This window comes from Pinus tabuliformis, chromosome 9, assembly GCF_031772625.1.
Source record: "Pinus tabuliformis cultivar Carrire ecotype Pingquan chromosome 9, CPIR1, whole genome shotgun sequence".
NCBI lineage: Eukaryota > Viridiplantae > Streptophyta > Pinopsida > Pinales > Pinaceae > Pinus > Pinus tabuliformis.
The window spans coordinates 1,328,063,613-1,328,075,904 of NC_142307.1; the positions used below are offsets into that span (position 1 = coordinate 1,328,063,613).

Below are 12,292 nucleotides of genomic sequence, written 5' to 3' on the forward strand. Positions count from 1 at the left end.
ATGCCAAATACAATACAAAGTACTTATACCAAATACCTGGGCTGAGGCTGAGTCCTTTCAGCTCTAATCTACCTTGATAGTTGGCTGTCCTTTGCCACCAAACCCTTCAGCTACCTGCTGTTATACAGAGCACTCCTTGCGCTTCTCAAATTGCCCAGCCAGCTCTCTTTAGGCTAACAGTCAACTCAGCAAGTTCTCTTCCCACCTGGCAGCCTTGCTGCCCCTTATTTTCCTCCACAGCTAGCCCTGTTCAACCTTAAGCCAGCTCCTTTAACCCCTCAGCAAGCTGCAGTACTCTTCTCAGGCCGTCAGTCTGTTCCTTTAGGCCCCTGTGGCCTGATTCTTGACCTGTGGTGAGCTGCAGCCTCTTCCTGCAGTCCTCAGCCGTCCTGTAACGGAATTTCCACAGGCCTGTAGCCCTTCCAGCTAGTCCTTGGCCTGTTCCTTTCCTAACTTGAGCCTCCAGCCAACTCCTTTAACCCACTGCGGCTTGCTCCTCAAGCCCTGCAAGCTGCTACACCAACAGGCCTGCCCTAACAGGCCTGCAGTGGCCCCATCAACCAGAGTGTGGCCTTTGTTTCAGCATTTCAGTCCTGTGGCCTTCTCATAGGCCCGCGGCCAGCCTTGCTGGCTTCCTCAACCTTCCTGTAGTAGCTGTGGTGCTTACTCAGCTTTATATATATATTTAAAATAATGTTGTATTTAAAATAACATTGTTTATATATATATATATATATATATATATATATAGACTTTAATGTATTACTAAAAGGTGCATTCATAAAGACATAGCCTTACATGAATAGTCACCACAAGGCCTATAAATGCAAGGCCATATCTCATTGTAAAACATCATTCATCACTTTATGGTTTATCATTTAATATTTATATTTCTTGGTATATCCAATTAAAACTTTAAATCATTTTAGCTTCTAGAGGAGGATTAAGGCCAAAATATTTGATCAATTCAGGGATTAAAGTGCTCAAGCCATGGTGGTTTTAAGCCAACTTCCATCCACCATCATAGTGCCTAAATTGATGAAATATACAAGCAGAGAAGGAAATACATAGAGGAAATTTGAGATTTGGTAAAGCAAATAGCAAGAGAATTTCACATAATAATAAACTATAGTTTCCATTGGGAAGGTGAAGAAGAAAGTCATGAGCAGGTTGAGTATAATGAAGATGACTATTTTTCCCAATAAAGGAAGTCTAATCGAAAAAAGTCTTACCACATGGATTAGCAGTCTTGCAAATGTCTAGCAAGCTGCTAGAGCAACATCCTATAGGACAAGTTCCCACTATCACATCGACACGAATCCCCACTTTGTGAAAATTCCACAACCAGAATCCTATTGCAGCAACTGGAAATTATTCTCCTAATTGTTAATTTTATTTAACAATTTATTTACTGTTTCCTACAACAAACACTGAATAACTCACACTGCAACCTACACAAATAAAACTGCAAAAGAATAAACGCTGGAAGAAATGCTAGCACACACACATAAGTTTTACACAGTATTTTTGGACAAATGTCCTCGGAAAAATCCAACTTGGGAAAAACGGTGCAGCAGTGAGGGTTTTATTTATTATGCAACAATGAAATTTGAGTACATCTATGGATGCCCAACTGGTTATCCAAACAATAAGAAAATTTGAGCAAAATACTGAAGGGAATTATCCTTCTCCCACATGCAATCTTTGGCTGGAATTTCCCTATCAAAACTCGGCCTCCTGGAGAACTACGTTAGCCCCTTTGCGCTGCCTCTCTGGGATAATTCAACTCACTTGCTGCTGCCTCCTTGGATCTGGAAAATCTTTCTTCCGGCTCACTGTTCCTGCCCCTCAATCACTGCTTCGATCTCACTAGCTCTCTCTTTGGCAACTAATTGCTGCTACTCAGGAAATCAATCTGCTCATGAAATCGAACTGCTCAAGTTACTTCTCCAAGCCCCATCGACTTTTCTTATAATCCTCTGTTGAGACTTCAACGACCAACATTAGATCTTAATTGATGGCTAGGATTAAATTGAAGTCGATCTTGGTGAGTTTCTAGAACATTCACACCTTGACTTAATTAATTATGATTAATTAGTCATATTCCCTAATTTTAGACTTAGGAAATATTTAAAAACTAATTAATAATCTAATTAAGTCATTTCTTGGCGGAATTTCCAGAAACAATTCTGGGTTTTGGAGATCTCATGCATTCTAACCTCTCCACAAAATTTCAAGGCTAGAAGACATACGATGCTACAAAAACTAGAACTCCCTCTTAACGAGGAATGAGTTCTAATGCTCTACTGCACATCCTATGTCAACACCCTATGTCTGCATTATCTCCTGTCACGTTGTTGATGTCTGGCTATGTTGCCCACCAACTGCTGCGCAACTCTGATATATGTTGCATTTGTGCTGCTGCTGAACTGCTATCAACACTGCATCTACACTGCAACTCCCTTTCCATCTGTTGCTGCTGCAACTGCAACATCTGCAACTAAAAAGCATCCTAAATACTGAATCAACTGTGATCAATATGATGCATTTGTCACCTGAGTCTTTGACTGTTGCTAGTATCTACGTTGTCACTGAGGAATCTGCACTGCGGTTGACTCTACATTGTGCCACCTGCACTGTTGCTAACTCTGCATTGTGCTACCCAACATCTAACTGCTACTAGTCTCTGCATTTGTCACTCTAGCATCTGACTGCATCAACTATCACTGGTCCATCCTGCTACAGAAAACTGTGGGCCCCCATAGCAAGGTACTGACTCAAGAGGTGGACCTCCTCAAGAATCCTGCCCAAATGTAGTACTCTGGGGCTACAACACCAAGTCACCCCACTTCACTCCTGGGGGTATGTCAGCAAACATGGCGAAGTCTTCCTCCAACCTGAAGGACAGCCTATCGATCTCTGCTGATGCTGCCTACTGGTCCTGCTTCTCCTCCTTGCCCTTCATCCTGAGAGGACACTGGGTATTGTAGTGACCAAGCTCACCACATCTGAAGCACTTGACTTTTGACAGGTCCTTCTTTTTTCGCTGCTCCCCTTGTCCCTGACTGGGATCCTTCGATGTGAGGGCCACATTCTCCTCCTCCTTCACCTGCTTTGATCCGCTGCTGCTGCCATTGATGGAGCTCTTTAGAAGAGCCTGCCTCAATTCCTCCTGCGGTAAGTCAACCCACATCTTGTCCCACTATGGTAGCTTATCTCTATCTAATATGCTTTTGACAAAGACTTGCCACTCCTCAGAGACACTATTGAGTGCCAATCTCACAAGCTCGGTGGGTTGAGGCGCTATCCCAACAACTAACAACTGATCTTGGACCTCTTGAATCCTGGTGAGGAAGGGGTCTATGCCTTCCCCCTTTTGCATCCTGGTGCATCTCAACTTCTCCTCTAAGTACATCTTTCGCTGCTCAGAAGTGCCCTAGTACAACGTGGTGAGAGTCTCCCACATCTCTCTGGCAATCCCTTTGCCAGCTATGTGTGAAACAATGTGATCCCAAACATCATCAAGGATCAACCTCTTCGCCCGTGCCATCTCCTTTCTGTACTCCTTCAACTGATATTTATCTGTGGGGATTGTTACCACTGCATCTATAAATGTCTTCAGGCCATACTCATCTAGAAGAAAGGACATTCTTGCCTTCCAGATGACATAGTTGGAAGCACCATCCAACCTCTCCTGATTTCGAAGTCCAGCAACGGATGTTGGGTCCCTATAATACTAGTGATTACCCCATTACTATTGTAGTTATACCCCTTATTTATATTGTTGTGCCCCTATTACCCACATATTGTTATTTCTGTGCCCCATAGAATCCCTCTATTATTATTTTTGTGGCTTTATATTATTATTGTTAGGTCGGCTGGATTATATTGTGACTCCTTAGACTCCTATATATAGAAAGGAGGTTTTGTCATTTGTATCATCCAAGAATTGTTCGTTTATGTAATGTAAAGGAGGTTGCCCCCTCGAAGAGGCTGAATTCTAAGGCGTTGATCTTTCTTTTCTATCTTTTCTTGAGCTGGTTTCATAACATTTGGTATCAGAGCTTTGGATTCTAGGGTTTTGCTGCTCCAAACAGGTCATCGTGGCATTTTCGCTATAACTTTTTTTCTGTGACGTTTCAGAAGTCGCAAAAAAAACCCATTTGAGAAGAAATCGCGCTGAACCTTGGATCCGAATTTCAGAGTTTTTCGCGCGATATTTTCGGAGATATGATCTGAGGAAGTTGGTCTTTTTGCAGACTCCTGAATTACACTCAAAACAGGTGACCTGGGGAAAATCGTCATAACTTTCTTTCTGAGCATCGGATTGAAATTTCGTAAGAAGGTACAAAAAGAGGACGGACTGTAGTTTTCTTTTATATATTTTTCAGAGTCAAAGGTTGAAACAGTGACACGTGGCACGTCGTACAAGTTCACTCTACTGAACTAGTCTATAATCAAGTCACTGTGGGAGATTTCGCATAACTCTTCCTTGGAGAATCCAATTTGGGTCGGACTTGTGGCATTGGAAAGAGGACACAGAGGGCTACTACAGGTCACAAATTCAGAACTAGATAATCAGAAAGTACAGAGATACATCGGAGGCAATATCGAGCTCCTACAAAGTGAAAAAAGGTGTGTAGATTTTCTTTAATTTTTGCTTAAGCTTGGTTTGAAAATTTATTTTGAAGGAATTCAAAGGGCATATTAGAGAATTATTATCGGTAACTGATGCCCCGAGGAAAGAAAATGCAAACACCTAGTAAGGAGCCTGAAAGCTCTAGCATGACTCATGAAGAAGAAGAAGAAATGCTATATGATATATCAAAATTACAAGAACAAGTGCAACGAGTGTCACTTGCACAAAAAGCAACAGAATCTAAAATGGATGGTTTAAGGAAAGATGTAGAAGCTAAGATGGATGGTTTAAAGAAAGGTGTAGAAGCTAAGATGGATGGCATGGAAGCTAAGGTGAATGGCATGGACGCTAAAATTGATGGCATGGATGATAAGATGGATAAGTTGCTACAAGAAATAGTCACTAAGGGTGAAAGAGTACTAAAGGAAACTCATGATGAGAACAAAAGAAATGTTAATCATGATTCCATAGACTCTAATGTTGGATCGAAGACTCACCATGTTCCAAAAATCGATATGAGGAAGTTTGATGGCAAGGATCCCGCCACATGGATATTACAGATGGAGCAATTCTTCGATCTCAATAATGTGCAAAACACACAAAAGGTACGTATGGCAACTTTATATTTGGAACCAAATCAGTTTGTATGGTATCAATGGCTTTGTTCTCGTAAACAGTTTATCACTTGGGCAATTTTTACGGAAGAATTGATAGCACATTATGAGGATACAAAAAGCAACACTTTTTTTAGCCAATTGATAAGTCTCAAACAAAAGGGTTCAATAATGGAGCACATTGAGGAGTTCCAAAAATTGAACATAAGGGTAAAAGATATTCCAGAGGAGCATAGGATTGATGTGTTCATAGGGTCTTTAAAGGATAATATCCAACATGATGTGCGCCTTTGAGAACCTGATTCATTAGAAAAGGCATTCAGGTTAGCAAGAAAAATGGAAAGCAAAATTATGGCAACTAGGAAGCATACCATTCACAACTATAAAGACGGAAGTGTTGTTGCCCATAGTCTTCCACAACCTACAAGGTTGACACCACAACAATTGGAAGAAAAAAGAGCAAAAGGGCTTTGTTACAATTGTGATAGCAAATACACAAAAGGTCATAAGTGTGTTGAGAAGAAATTATTCTACATAGATTGTGAAGAGGAAGAAGAAAAGGAGCAAGAAAGGTCAAAAGAAGAGGATATATTCCAGGAACAAAGCCTAGATGAAGAACAAATAAACCCGACCATATCTTGTAATGCATTGGCGGGAATTACCACTCCTCAAACCATCAAGATAGAAGGACAAATCAAGAAGAAAAAGGTAATAGTGTTGATTGATTCAGGAAGCACCCACAATTTTATTCATTGTAGGGTAGCAAAAGAATTGAATTGCTTCCTATATCCAGCACCAGAGTGTCAAGTGATGATTGCAAATGGAGGAACAATAAATTGTTCTGGAAAGTGCCATAATATCAAGCTATCCATGGGAGAATATGTATTGACTAGCCCAATGCTTTCCATTCCAATGGGAGGTGCTGATGTTGTACTAGGAGTCCAATGGCTACAATCCTTGGGTACAATAGCTTTTAATTTTCAAGAACTTTTCATGAAATTTTCTGTGGAAGGAAAGGAAGTTGAATTAAGGGGTATTGCAGGGAAACCAGGAAAGATAATCAGCTCTAATGGCATGACAAAGCTTCTAAAACAGGAGCAAAGAGGTGTAATTGCACAATTATGTTCGCTAGATGTTTCCACATTGGAATCATCTATTTCTCCAGATCTCCAAAAAGTCCTGGACAATCATTCCAAGGTATTTGAGACTCCCAAAGGTCTCCCACCTATGCGTGATCATGATCATGCTATTCATCTGATTCCAGGAAGTGTTCCTCCAAACATCAGGCCGTACAGATATCCATATGTCCAAAAAAGTGAAATTGAACATATGGTTGCAGAAATGCTAGAGGCTGGTATAATTCAACCGAGTCAAAGTTCTTTCTCAGCTCCAGTAGTATTCGTGCACAAGAAGGATGGATCATGGCGCATGTGTCCAGATTATAGGGAGCTCAACAAGCTCACTATTAAAGATAAGTTCCCCATTCCTGTCATTGACGAATTACTGGATGAATTGCATGGATCAATTTACTTCACCAAGTTGGATCTTCGTTCGGGATATCATCAAATCAGAATGAAGATTGAAGACATTCCGAAAACGGCATTTAGAACTCATGAGGGTCATTATGAATTTTTGGTCATGCCTTTTGGCCTTACCAATGCACCTTCAACATTTCAAGGTTTGATGAATTCAATTTTCAAACCATTCCTTAGAAAATTTGTGTTAGTATTTTTTGATGATATACTAATCTACAACAAGTCTTGGAAGGATCATGTTGAACATGTTGACAAGGTGCTACAACTATTGGAGGAGAAACAGTTATATGCAAAAAGATCCAAATGTTTCTTTGGAGTCCAGGAGGTGGAATATTTGGGTCATATTGTATCTCATGAAGGAGTTAAGGTAGACCCTAGCAAAATTAAAGCCATTAAGGAATGGAAAATCCCCACATCCATAAAGCATCTGCGAGGATTTCTTGGGTTGACAGGGTATTATTGCAAGTTTGTTAAGAATTATGGGAGAATAGCAGTCACAGAAACAAGAACTCGACAGCTACGAAATCGATCAATTTCAGAGTATCTTATCAAGTGGAAGAACTTATCCGCTGAAGATTCCACATGGGAGGACGAGAATTTTATGCAGAAGTATCCAGAACTGCTCAAGCGTTGAGGACAATACTTTTTTGAAGGAGAGGGGCATGTTGGGTCCCTATAATACTAGTGATTACCCCATTACTATTGTAGTTATACCCCTTATTTATATTGTTGTGCCCCTATTACCCACATATTGTTATTTCTGTGCCCCATAGAATCCCTCTATTATTATTTTTGTGGCTTTATATTATTATTGTTAGGTCGGCTGGATTATATTGTGACTCCTTAGACTCCTATATATAGAAAGGAGGTTTTGTCATTTGTATCATCCAAGAATTGTTCGTTTATGTAATGTAAAGGAGGTTGCCCCCTCGAAGAGGCTGAATTCTAAGGCGTTGATCTTTCTTTTCTATCTTTTCTTGAGCTGGTTTCATAACAACGGACATCTCAATAAATGTTGAAAATCTCCTCTTCCCTTCTGCTTAACTACTGCTCAACTATTCACACTCCCTTTTGGAGTGAGAAAATATGCACACAATGACTGCTTATCTGCAAGGGAAATCGAACTTCTTGAGACTAGAAGTTCCTTGAGGAAAATGTTCCCTCAGTGTGTGCTCTTCTTCCACCCGATGCTAGCTTTTCTCTAGCAACTGCTGCAAAACTACTGCTTCTAGCTAGAGATTTGTTTTGCGAAAATACGGGGCTGCTCCCTCTCTCTCTGGCATCCCCTGATCTGGAGAGATCGAATTTTTCTGCCTCACACTCCGAAAAATCGAATCTCCTCAAGAAATTTGGCCTCTTGGCCAAGGTGACTGCGTTGCCTCTGGGGTTTCGATCTGCTGCCCTCACTGAACACCACAACTCACTCTTCCTTCGCTACTGAGCTCTCCAACTGATCATCTGCGCTCTGATGCCATGTGAAAATTCCACAACCGGAATCCTATCGCAGCGACTAGAAATGATTCTCCTAATTGTTAATTTTATTTAATAGTTTATTTATTGTTTCCTACAACAAATACTGAATAACTCACACTGCAAGCTACACCAATAAAATTGCGAAAGAATAAACGGTGGAAAAAATGCTAGCACACACACATATAATTTACACAGTTATTTTTGGACAAATGTCCCCAGAAAAACCCAACTTGGGAAAACTAATGCAAAAGTGAGGGTTTTATTTATTATGCAACAGTGAAATCTGAGTACATCTATGGATGCCCAATTGGCTATCCAAACATCAAGAAAATATGAGCAAAATACTGAAGGGAATTACCCTTCTCCCACAGGCAATCTCTCGCTGAACTTTCCCTATCAAAACTCGGCCTCCTGCAGCACTGCGTCAGCCTCTGCGCTGCTCTACGTAGCTGGCTAGACAACTTGCTCTGGGCTGGGCTCAGATGAAGTCGTTCTGCTTCTGCAAGCTGAGAAAATCGTCTCTCCGTCCCTCTGGGACTCTTCCCTGGCCTCTAGAACTTGTTGGAAATAACACTGAGAGGGGGGGGGGGTTGAATTAGTATTATTAAATGAATATAACTTTTTCATTTCCATATTAAGATTCATATACGCTACTTCAGTTAAGGAAAACCGCGTGTATACGCAACTGTGTGTAATGCAACAAGCGTATATCCAGTAAACTTATGATTCAATTAGTTGATCCTTAATGAGTGTATCAGAACATTATTAACCATATGAACAGTAAACATGAGCAGTAAAATAGAATAGATCATCACACACAAGAAGCACACATGAACACCATGATGTAAGGTGGAAACCCAATGTGGGTGAAAACCATCTGCTGCAAGTCGTCTCTATCTTCTTTTAATAAGAAACTTCTTTTTACAATATTTCTGTACTGGTGCAGTCTTATACCAGTACACAGGCTTCTACTTGCAGAAGGCTACAAACTTCTTTCGTTCTCCAGCTTCTCCTGGAAGGGCGCTGCAACCCCCCTTTGCTCTTGTACTAGCCGATCCTTTTACTAGTACATAGGTGCCGGCCTACTGAATGCTCCAACCTTCACTCGTTTTCCAGCTGCTACTGGAAGGGAGCTACCACCCCCTTAGCTCTTGTACTAGCTGATGTACTAGTACATAGGTGCCGACCTACAGAAGGCTACAACCTTCTCTTTCTTCCTCTAGGTACCACGTTTCATAAATTTTCAGACTGGATACTCATGGAACACATCATCATAATCTGAAGGCCACGTTTCATCCAATTTTCATACTGGACCCATTAATATCATTGAAGCACACAATCAATCAACACTAGCATCATCAATCTCTGAATCACCCAATACTGAATCACTGAAACCCTGTCAACAAAATGCAGTCACCAGAACACAGAGCAGAACACTGAACTCTGCAACAATATTCAGAACCAACTGTATCATCAAAAATCATGCATCAGAGTGCATATGCTACTTGGAAGTGCCGAACCAGCGTGTATACGCAACTTCACCAAAGCGAACCAACGTATATGTCATTAATTACTTATTCATAACTTCGCTGCACTTCCTGACTTCAGACATACCCAGATCATTACATATACAAAGATAATACGTATGTTAGCAACCAGATCTAGTTCATCAGATCACATAAAGATAAGTCATTATGATCCTGATTCATTATAGATCTTATCCATCAATACTGAAGCTAAACATAATCAATCAATCTGAATATGCAGAACACTGACACCAGTAAATAGTCATCAGAACTCATCAACAACCAAAAACACTTGTAACTTCAAACATCATAGCTCATATGGTATACGCTACTTAGATATATCTAACCTGCGTATGTACGCGCTTCTATCATAGTCAACCAGCGTATACATCTATAAATATTCATTCATGAGTTGCAGCTATTTCAAAGTTAAGTTATACCCAGATTAGAACATTACATGCGTCAGTATACAGATCTAGAATAAACATGATCAAAACATATAGAGATGATTCATTCCAAGCCATTAGATCCCGATCTATCATTAGATCTTGTTCTCCATCAACCCCTGAGATTCCTCCTTAGCTCAGATCAAAGCATCATGAACCCATAACCTGCATACTAGATCTCATACTTCATTAGATATTCAAGACTTTCTCAATACCTTTGCCTAATGATCTTCTTCTCTTTTTATAGTCTTAGGCCTTACTCAATACCATGGTCCAAAACCATTGAGAACCAATACTAGGGACCCAATACCTGGGTTCAATACTTCGGACGCAATACCAAGGACCAAAACCATAGGTCTAAATACCACGGACCCAAAAATAAGCTTTCCCACATGTACGCGCTTTTCTGTGCATGAAAGTGCGTGCATACGTATACGCGCCTTTTGATCAACAATCCCGCGTGGATACACGCCTTTGTATATAGTGAACCTGCGTGTATAACCTGTGTATACCCTACTTGGTATATAGCGAACCTGCGTATATACGCGACTTGGTACATAGTGAACCTGCGTATAACCTGCGTATGTACGCGACTTGGTATATAGTGAACCTGCGTATATTCTCTTCTTTCTTCATTCTTTGTAGTCTGATCATCAACTCTTTGCTACTGACCTGCTGCACTATGATCTGTCATCTGTGTGAGTTGCCATCAAGGACAACACTTGTATCATAACGCCAACAATCTCCGCCTTTGGACTTGATGGCAAAGCTAACTTGTCGTACTGAGAACTGTCATCTGATTCCTTTGACCTATCCTGCATCCCATGTATTCTGTCACCTCTGATATCTCTTCTGTAGATTCATCTAGTTATATATAAGTGAGTTGTTCTTCTACGTGTGGGTTGCCATCAAGTACAACACATGCATCATAATGCCAACAATCTCCCCCTTTGGACTTGATGGCAACAACCATACCAGGTCACTTTCCCCCTTTGACATCAAGGGCAAAGGGCGGACCAAGATATTCTCTTTCTTGATATACATTCCGCCGTCCATACTCCCCCTGAGTACGTGCTGAAATCTCTGATTGAGCTCCCCCTTTGTATATGCCAAGTTGTACCAATCTGTCCATGCTCCCTCTGAGACTTGAGTACATGCTGAAATCTCTGCTCTGCTGAAGAGTGTTGTTCATGCTCCCCCTGACTATAAGCAAGGTCTGCAAAAAGATGTTCTACAAGAAGAACATGACTCTATCATAAATGACCTTCCTATCACCAAAGGCTCATACATACATCCATCTCTCAACCAAGTGGGGATATACCAATATTGACTCATCCACCCAACCAAGTGGGGATACACCAGATACCAATTGTTTATACATGATTGAAATATTACATCATCTTTCCCATGCATAGTGGGGGTACAAATTACATCATATGTCCAAAAGGGATTCATCAAATGGCTACAATAGATAGAGACAAACTATTACATCATGAGTCTTGATATGACCTTTATATGACATTTATAACAGAGACCAAACATCTAAATAAGACCATGATAGTCATCAGCAACTATCATACACAATGTAAGATCTGCTCCATAAGCATCTATCAACAGCATCTAGACCAGCAACTTGTATATGTCCATTAGTGTATGTCATCAACCTATAACAAGGTATGTCTGCATATAGATATCAACTCATCCTTTTGAACAGAATTTGCGTATGACATACAAAATCATTCACATTATATCATATGTGAAAAACACCATAGTCGTCTCATCAAGATCTGCATGATCCAAGTATCATCACTTTGGGAACATCTGCATTAATCAACATATGTAAGTATCAACCTATCATCATATAGGTAAGAACTCATTATCACCATGTCTCCAACAATGCATTTTTGAGTAATCATTCATGTATCCAACACTATGTATCTTGAGCTCAAGATCATTTGTCAAGACTTCTTGATATCATCAACAACAACAATCCTCATCCACATGAGCGCCAAGAACTATAGGAATCCTGCATCATAACTGTGTTATATGATCTTTATGC

The 12,292-nt window shown here is 40.4% G+C and overlaps 1 protein-coding gene across 3 annotated transcripts in view; it reads left to right on the forward strand.

The window, feature by feature from the left end:
• The window catches only part of LOC149153421 (inositol transporter 1-like), a 181,749-nt gene that overhangs the window by 142,331 nt on the left and 27,126 nt on the right, over window positions 1-12,292 (forward strand). The gene's annotated exons all lie outside the window — the stretch shown is intronic.